A 7,883-nucleotide genomic window follows, 5' to 3' on the forward strand; every position below is an offset into this window, starting at 1 on the left:
GAGCCCTGGTGGCAGTGGTTCGTCTGTGCTTCGGGAGAAAGGGAGGCCACAGGGAAGAAGGAAGCTGCTGGCATGCTCCTGGCATGACTCTGCCCAGGTGGCCTGCTGCTGCTCCCCTGTCTGGTCAGCACCTCCTGTGAGCGAGGCCTTCCTACTGACAGAGCCAAGCCTCTTAACAGCTGAGAAATGTCCCAGAGCAGCTCCTCCTGAGGCGCCTTGTAAATTACAGCTTGAAGCCTGCCCAAACCAAACCCTGCAAGTGTGATTTAGTCTAAGTGTTCTTATTCATTTTAATTCTAAAAACGCGACAACATGAAACTACACACCTGTTCTGTTCACGAGCTAATGATGGCGTTTAAGCCTAGAGTGAGCTCTGGGGCTGTAACAGTAATGAAATTAGCAGCATTTTCTGAGCGCTGCCTTCTAAGCTCCTCGCGGTTGAGTGGGGATCATACTCCGTGAGGCAGGTGCCTTCGGCAGCCCTGGCCTCCCGGTCTGAGAACAGAGACGGAGGTTGGTAGCTCAGCCAGAGTCACACAGCTAGAGAGGGCCACTGGGCTGGTGAGATGGTTAGGTGGGAAAAGGTGCTTGTCAGCATGTCTGCGGGCCACCATGTCTGCGGGCTGTTTGATCCCGGAGGGGCCACATGGCGGACAGAAGAACTGACTGAAATTGTCCCCTGAATACACACACACTCACCACACACACATACACACATACACAAACACCACACACACACCCCACACACATTCACATCCCACACACACCATGCACAACACACACACACACACACACACACACACACACACGAAGGAGACAGCTACTATGTGGGGATCTTGGTAGTGGGACTCAGTTCACTGAGGTGGGAGAAGAGACCCCACTCGTGGTGCTAACCGCTCCGTGGGTGGGTGCCAGAGGGCAGATCTGAAGTCCTTTGTGCCTGGAGTCGCCATTCCCGCCCTCGTTCCGTAAGCCACACAGGATGGTTTGGGGGGATGGTGGGCGCCTCTGAGGCAGCCCCAGCAACATTCTCCACACACCAGCTCCCCATCTCAGCTTCTAATGACAGCATCCATAGTGGAAGGTGGCTACCCTCTCTGCCACACACCCTGAGTTCTTCAATTCCCTCAGTCCTGCCTTCCCCAGCTGCTGGGCCAAGCTTAACTTTTTCATTCCCAGATATTCATTCATACTTTCGTTCACAAGCCAGGGGATTTTTTTTCAGTCCTTGTGGTGCAGGGTGGAGGTGGGCTTTGCTAAGACAGCTGCCGGCCCAGAGTCAGGAGTTTTGTGTGGGGAGAGGGGGGCAAGAACCATGGAGAGGGACAGAGGTCTGGAGGCAGAGCTGTGTCTGGGAGACAGGTCCTCGGGAAGAGTCAAGGAAGGGACAGGGGCTCTGGGAAAGAGAAAGGAGTTGGGTTTGGTAACTGTGAGACTCTGTCCTAGGGGTGTCCAAGGTGAGAGGAGGAGGAGGTTTGAGCTAGGTGGGCTGGGGACATGAAGGTGGCTTGGATACAGCTGCAGAAAGTTTTGGATTTGCATGCAATTTGTAGGGGGCCTGGGAACCCGATGAAGTAGCTCACGGATGAATCCCATCCGGCTCTCAGAAGGCTGATGCAGGAAGATTACAAGTTCAAGGCTAGCCTGGGCTATGTAGTGGGTTGTAGGTCAGCTTGATTTAACTAGCAAACCTGGTCCCTGCAGCAAATGCAGCGCACCAGGCTGTCCTTACCCTGTATCCCTGTATGCTCATCGAATCGCCAGTCCTTTTGCCTTTTTATCTATCTATCTATCTATCTATCTATCTATCTATCTATCTATCTATCTATCTATCTATCTGTGAGTGCCTCTGGCCTTGACCTCTGCCTCCACCTCTCACCCACGGGTCAACCCTCAGGTGGTCTGCTTCACATCTCCAGTAGCTGTACCAGGTTTTGGTCTTTCAAGACAGGGCCTCATGTAGCTCAGGCTAGCCTTAGGTTCCCTGTGCCCTTGTGAATGACCTTAAAGTCTTACCTTCGTGCCTCCATGAAGTGGAGGATCCCAAGTGCTGGGATCCCAAGCCTCCCTATTTGGTTCGCTTTTTAACCACCCGAGTCAAGATGCTCAGAGGGAACCCCAAGACAATCTTCTAGACTCCCCTTGCCTTCCTCCACTCTTTGCAACACCCATCGGCCCTCCATTTACAGAATGTCACCATTTCAAACTGTTCTATAAATGGATCCCACAGCCTGGCATCTGCTGGGACCGGCTTTTTGTCTCTTGCCGATCTCCCTGGAGATTCTCCCAAGATGCTGTGCTAGTTCAGTCGGGTGGCCGTTTGCAGGCGGAGTAAACAAGACTGACTGGGGGCAGGCGCTGTCAGGTGGGGATCTGAAGGTGGAATGCTGGGCCCTCCTGTAAGGTAAGCCCCAAGTCACTTGGCCACGGAGAGGGTGGATGACATCACCATTTACCTCCCAAGTGCAGGGAATGAGAGAGGATCAGAGCTAACTGCTAAGACCTTACAGATGGTCTTCTCATTGCGGACAAAGCCGTGAGGTGGTGGAGACCAACCAGGGCTTGTAGTGGGAGGGGCTGGGTGCCTGGGGAGTCAAGGGGACTTGGAGTATTTCTTGACCTCTTTTCTTTCTTAATTTATTTGTATTCTTGGGCATTGGTGTTTTGTCTGCATTTATGTCTGTGTGGTGTAAGGGTGTCAGATCTTGGAGTTACAGACAGTTGCCATATAGGGGCTGGAATTTTTTTTTCAGACACGACGTTTCTCTGTAGCTTTGGTGCCTGTCCTGGAACTAGCCCTTGTAGGCCAGGCTGGCCTCAAACTCACAGAAATCCACCTGTCTCTGCCTCCTGAGTGTTGGGATTAAAGGCGTGTGCCACCACCGCCCGGCAGGTGCTGGAAATTGAACCCAGGCCTAGATATAGTGGGGAGGGCCTTGGTCCTTCCTCAGAGCAAGGTGCCTTGCCCTCTCTGGGGATTGGATGGGGGGGGTGGAGTGGGGGAAAAGTTGGAGGGAATGGGAGGAGAGGAGGGAATGGGAACTGGGATTGGCATGTAAAATGAAAAAAAAGATTGTTTTCTTTTTTTAAAAAATAAATTAAAAAAAAAGAAAAGCAGCCAGTGCTCTTAACCACTGAGCCGTCTCTCCAGCCCCATGGACCCTTTTTCTTGATTCTTCCTCTCTTTGCAGTCACAGAACACTGGGGCCCAGGACTTGTCTCCAGGTGGAAGAAGGGACGGGAAGCCAGGACCTTGTGCATCCTGGCCAGCCTCACCTTCCAGAACAGGCACGGCAGACTCGTGTCTCTCAGTCTACCAGATTAATAAAGCAACAGACCCTAGAGAATTGGAAACCTCATGCTGAGAGAAGAAAAAAGCTTGCCACAAGAGAGATGTGCCTCTCGGAAAGAGATTTCACACAGGTTCAGGGGATGATGGGGCTGAAACCCAGACACCAACAGGTCAGTGGTGGATGGATGGGCCACACCTGGCTGAGAGCCCACCTCCGCCCGGACTGCCTAGCTATGAGAATCCCTGACCTCTCTTCAAACTTTGATCTTCCTTCAGGAACAGTGAATTTGGGGGCCTTTGCTGGATCTCTTTGTCCCTCTTCCCAGCGTGGCCACATTGAATAAATCTTTTCTACTTTCCATTTTAAATATGGTTCTTTAAATTGGCTTAGTGAGGCCGGGCAGTGGTGGCACACACCTTTAATTCCAGGGAGGCAGAGGCAGGTGGGTCTCTGAGTTTGAGGCCAGCCTGGTCTACAAGAGCCAGTTCCAGGACAGCTAGGACTGTTACAGAGAGAAACCCTGTCTAGAAAAAGAAATTGTCTTAGTGAAGACAGGTAGCTGGACCTGACTTAGGGCACAAGTTGTGACCCCCAAGTTGAATTACACACTGCTAAGCCACAGGAGTCTTGATACCTGGCTGTCCCTGTGCTTAGGGTGTAGTGGCTAGTGTTCTGCAGATCTTCAGGGCGTCTAGGAACTTTCCAGAACTGCCTGATGAGATGGTACCTTCTGTGCAGGCTGCTGGGGGTCAATGCTTAGGGAACCTCAATGGCCTTCCCATGGCTGCAGAGTGAGAGTGTTCCCAGGCAGGCTCTGAGGTTCGTGGTGAATAGGAAGGGACCTGCCTAGAGCTGTCATCAAATTTAGAAAGTTTGGCGGGCCAGTCAGAGACACCAGTGCTCCAAGCCAGACAGCCGGGTGTGGTCCCTGAAGGAAGGACAGGTCCAGAGCACAGAAAAACCCAATTTTTGTTGTTGTTTCTTTTTTTGTTGTTTTGTTTTTGTTTTTGGTGACAAGATCTCTTTATGTGCCCTGGCTGTCCTATGTAAACCACCATCCTGGAAAAGAGATCTGCCTGCCTCTGCTTCCTGAGTGCTGAAATTAAAGGCAAATGCCACCATGAAGGAAGGGCCCAGGAAGATGCCAGTTTGAATTCCAGCCCAGCCGTGTGGTCCCTGCTTTTCCAAGCTGTCTCACTTATTAAAAGCATGTCTGTGTTGCAGTTCCTAGCTCTGGGACACTGTGTACCTAGCAGACACCATGTGATGTGAGTGCAGTCGCTTCCCACACCCTTGGGGCTCAGGGCAGGTACTAGGAGCGGACTGGCCTCCAGCCAGCAAACTCAACAGCCTCGGGGGAATAGCCGTGGCCACCTCAAAGCCCACAGGCTCCACAGGGCCTGCAGACAAGTTAGTCAGGTAGAGAGACTGAGGCATGCTGGATAGACAGACATACTGAACAGGGTTGTTGATCTGCTCACTGCACCCCACAGGAGTACAGGCCTAGGCCTAGTGTGCTCTCTCAGGTAGCTGAGAGCTAGACCTCTGTTTTGTCTTCCTGTATAACCTGGCACTAGCCTTGAACTTACTATGTAGCCAGCTCATACTGATTTGAAACTTTCTCCTGCCTCTGAGTGCCAGGACGACAGGCATGTAGCACGTAAGTGCTGGTATGACAGGCATGTGGCACCGAGTTCTCTCAGCTTGAGCTTCTGAATGGAGATTGGCACTGGATTGTTATCTGTTATGTCGCTAAAGATGGCTTTGACTCCTCATCCTCCTGCCTCCACTTTGAGTGCAGGGACCATAGGGGGTGCCGCACAATGCAGACCAGAGCTGTGAGGGCATAGTCTCCCAGTGCTGAGGGGACCACTGTGTCCTTGAGAGAGTTCATCCCAACCCCATGGGGCTGCTCCGGGGCTACCCCGACACTGCAGCCAGGCGGGGCTGGAATCAGATGCCAGCTCCACCAGGTGAGTCAGTGCACTTATGGCCCAGAGATGCCCCCAGGCCTCATGATCCTGTTGCAGAGGGAGATGAAGCTTGCCAGTCTCTCCCACAACTGATATTTCTCCCCACCCCCACCAGCCCAGGATGGCATCACCCTGCAATGGGCTGAGCCCTCCCCCATCACTAATTAACAGAATGCCCCACAGATTTTCATACGGCTGGATCTTATGAAGGTGTTTCCTCAATCAAGGTACCCTCCTCTCAGATGATGCTAGCTTGTGTCATGTTGATATAAAACTAGCCCACATAGTTGGGCAGTGGTGACACATGCCTTTAATCCCAGCACTTGGGAGGCAGAGGCAGGTGGATCTCTGGGAGTTTGAGGTCAACCTCGGTCTACAGAGTGAGCTCTAGGACAGGCTCCAAAGTTACACAGAGAAACCCTGTCTTGAAAAGCAAAACAAAAAACCAAAAAAACCAAACAACAACAACAACAACAAAAAAACAAGTCAACACACCTATTTTTTCTAAATATTTCTTTTACTTTATGTGTATGAATGTGTTGCCTGCATGTATTGCATGTATGTGTGCCTGATACTTGAGGAGAAGAGGCTGTCGCATCCCCTAGACCTGGAGTTACAGGTGACCGTGATCCACCATGTGGGTGCTGGGAACCCAACTGGGTCCTCTGCAAGAGCAGTAACTGCTCCAACTCTCCAAGCCATCTCTCTAGCTTGTTTTTTTTTTTTTTAATACATTTTTAGAATTAGAGAAGCGTTTTTTGCTATGGCCACGCTGTGTCCCGTGGACTGTCACTGTCTCTCCTATTAACTGTAGTACTTACTGTCAGGGTGTTGTTACCCAGGAACCCTCAGTGGGAGCAGCTCCCCACAGTGAAGGGAGGTGGATGGGTATTGCTGCCTTCCCCAGGGCCACCTCTGCTCCAGGACACCACATTGCTGTCCAGCATTAGTTAATTGTGTTAGAAACAAAACAGGTCTTTGCCTCCTCCGGCTTCTGGTGGCGTCTCTGAACTTGGCTGGAGCTCGCCACTGTGCGGAGGAGTGGAGCTTGCAAGTTTTGTACAGTGTGCTCCTTCAGGACTTCTCTGGCCTTTTCCTCCAGGCTAGATAAGGAAGGCGGAAGAGAAAGGTGCCCTGGCCCTGATCACAGTCATGGACTTGTTTCCGTAGGTGGTGGGTGGCTGAGGAGCTGTTTTCTGAGCACCTTTCTCTCTCTGCTCCCCAGAAGCCAGTCTCTGAGTGCTTGAAGAAGCAGGACAGTCAGGCGTTGGGACCTATTGGACTCTTGAGTGTTTGTTTTGTTTTGGGAGTGAAACTTAGGGCCCTGTGTATGCATAATTCTCTACCACTGAGCCGTATGTCCAGCCCTGGGTTTCAGGGCATGGGATCTCTGTAGCTCAGGCTGCTTCTAAACCTGTGATCCTCCTGCCTCTGCCCCCTGAGAGCTGAGATTTGTTATTGAGTCTTTGGGATTTTTGTTTTGTTTTGTTTTCCCAGACAAGGTTTCTCTATATAACATTCCTGGCTGTCTTGGAACTAGCTCTTGTAGATCAGGCTGGCCTCAAACTCACAGAGATCTGCTTGTCTCTGCCTCTTGAGTGCTGGGATTAAAGGTGTGCGCCAGTACTGCCTAGCAAGTCTTTTGAGTTTTGAGATTAATTTTTATTCACATACGTGTGTGTGTGTGCACCCGAGCATGCACGCATTGTGTCCATGTGCAACACAGTGCTTGTGTGGAGGTCAGAGGACAATTTGAAGGAGTCCGTACTCACTTTTCTGCCTTTCTGTGGGTTCTAGGGACCAGGCTCAGGTCATCAGGGTTGCCCGGCCAATGTATTACCTATTGAGTTGTTTTGCAGGTCCAGAAGAGTCTCACTGCTGGAGGCCAAGTGCCCTACCTGTGCCATGGCACCTGTGTGGCCTTGGTGACTCATTATGACAAGAGTCCTAGCAGCAATCCAGTCAGGCTCGACAGAAACCCCACTAAGTGGCTCAACCAGCTATGTTTTGTTTTTCCACCTGAAGCACAAAGCCCTGAAGTGGCCATTTGAGTTGTTTGGGTTTCTTAAGGAAATAGCCAGGGACATATACTTCTCGTTGTTCTGTTCTCTTTAGTGTGTGATGTTTGTCCTCTTGGTCTCAAGGTGGCTGCAGCACCTCCGGTATCACTACCTTACTCCAAAGCAGACTTGGTAAGTTTGATGGTACTACCCTCATCTGCACAGGAGGAAACTGAGGCTTGGAGGCTGTGACCCTCTATCTGAAGGAGGGCTCGGAGGCTGAGGTATAATGTATCCAACTCGGAGTCAGGATAGTTATTGTCTGATAGTGGGGTGGGCTTCTCTCAAGCTCCCTGGTTCAGGGTGCCTGGTGACCTGAGGGGCAATGAGATTGGATCCTGGTGTTTGGCACTCCAGCTCTTGTGAGTGGAACTCGACTCCTGGGAATTGATCCAGGGCCTGTGGGTAGGAGGCTAGGCCCAGGGACTGACCCTGTGATCTCAGAGCCAGGCCAATGAGAGGGTTTCAAGGTTGAGGATGCTGGCATTGACCTGGACTTCCTGCCTCGTCTCGCTGAGTCAGAATACATGGGACCGCAGTGGCTAAGCTAGGGCCTC

At 51.5% G+C, this 7,883-nt stretch overlaps 1 long non-coding RNA gene across 1 annotated transcript; it reads left to right on the forward strand.

The window, feature by feature from the left end:
* Positions 1–2,287: 2,287 nt before the first annotated feature.
* LOC142845184 (uncharacterized) lies at positions 2,288–3,660 on the forward strand. Its single transcript, XR_012909814.1, has 2 exons — positions 2,288–2,404; positions 3,192–3,660. It is a non-coding gene; the product is annotated as an uncharacterized LOC142845184 (long non-coding RNA).
* Positions 3,661–7,883: the final 4,223 nt, after the last annotated feature.

The sequence above is a fragment of the Microtus pennsylvanicus genome, chromosome 2 (genome assembly GCF_037038515.1).
Source record: "Microtus pennsylvanicus isolate mMicPen1 chromosome 2, mMicPen1.hap1, whole genome shotgun sequence".
Classification (NCBI taxonomy): Eukaryota; Metazoa; Chordata; class Mammalia; order Rodentia; family Cricetidae; genus Microtus; species Microtus pennsylvanicus.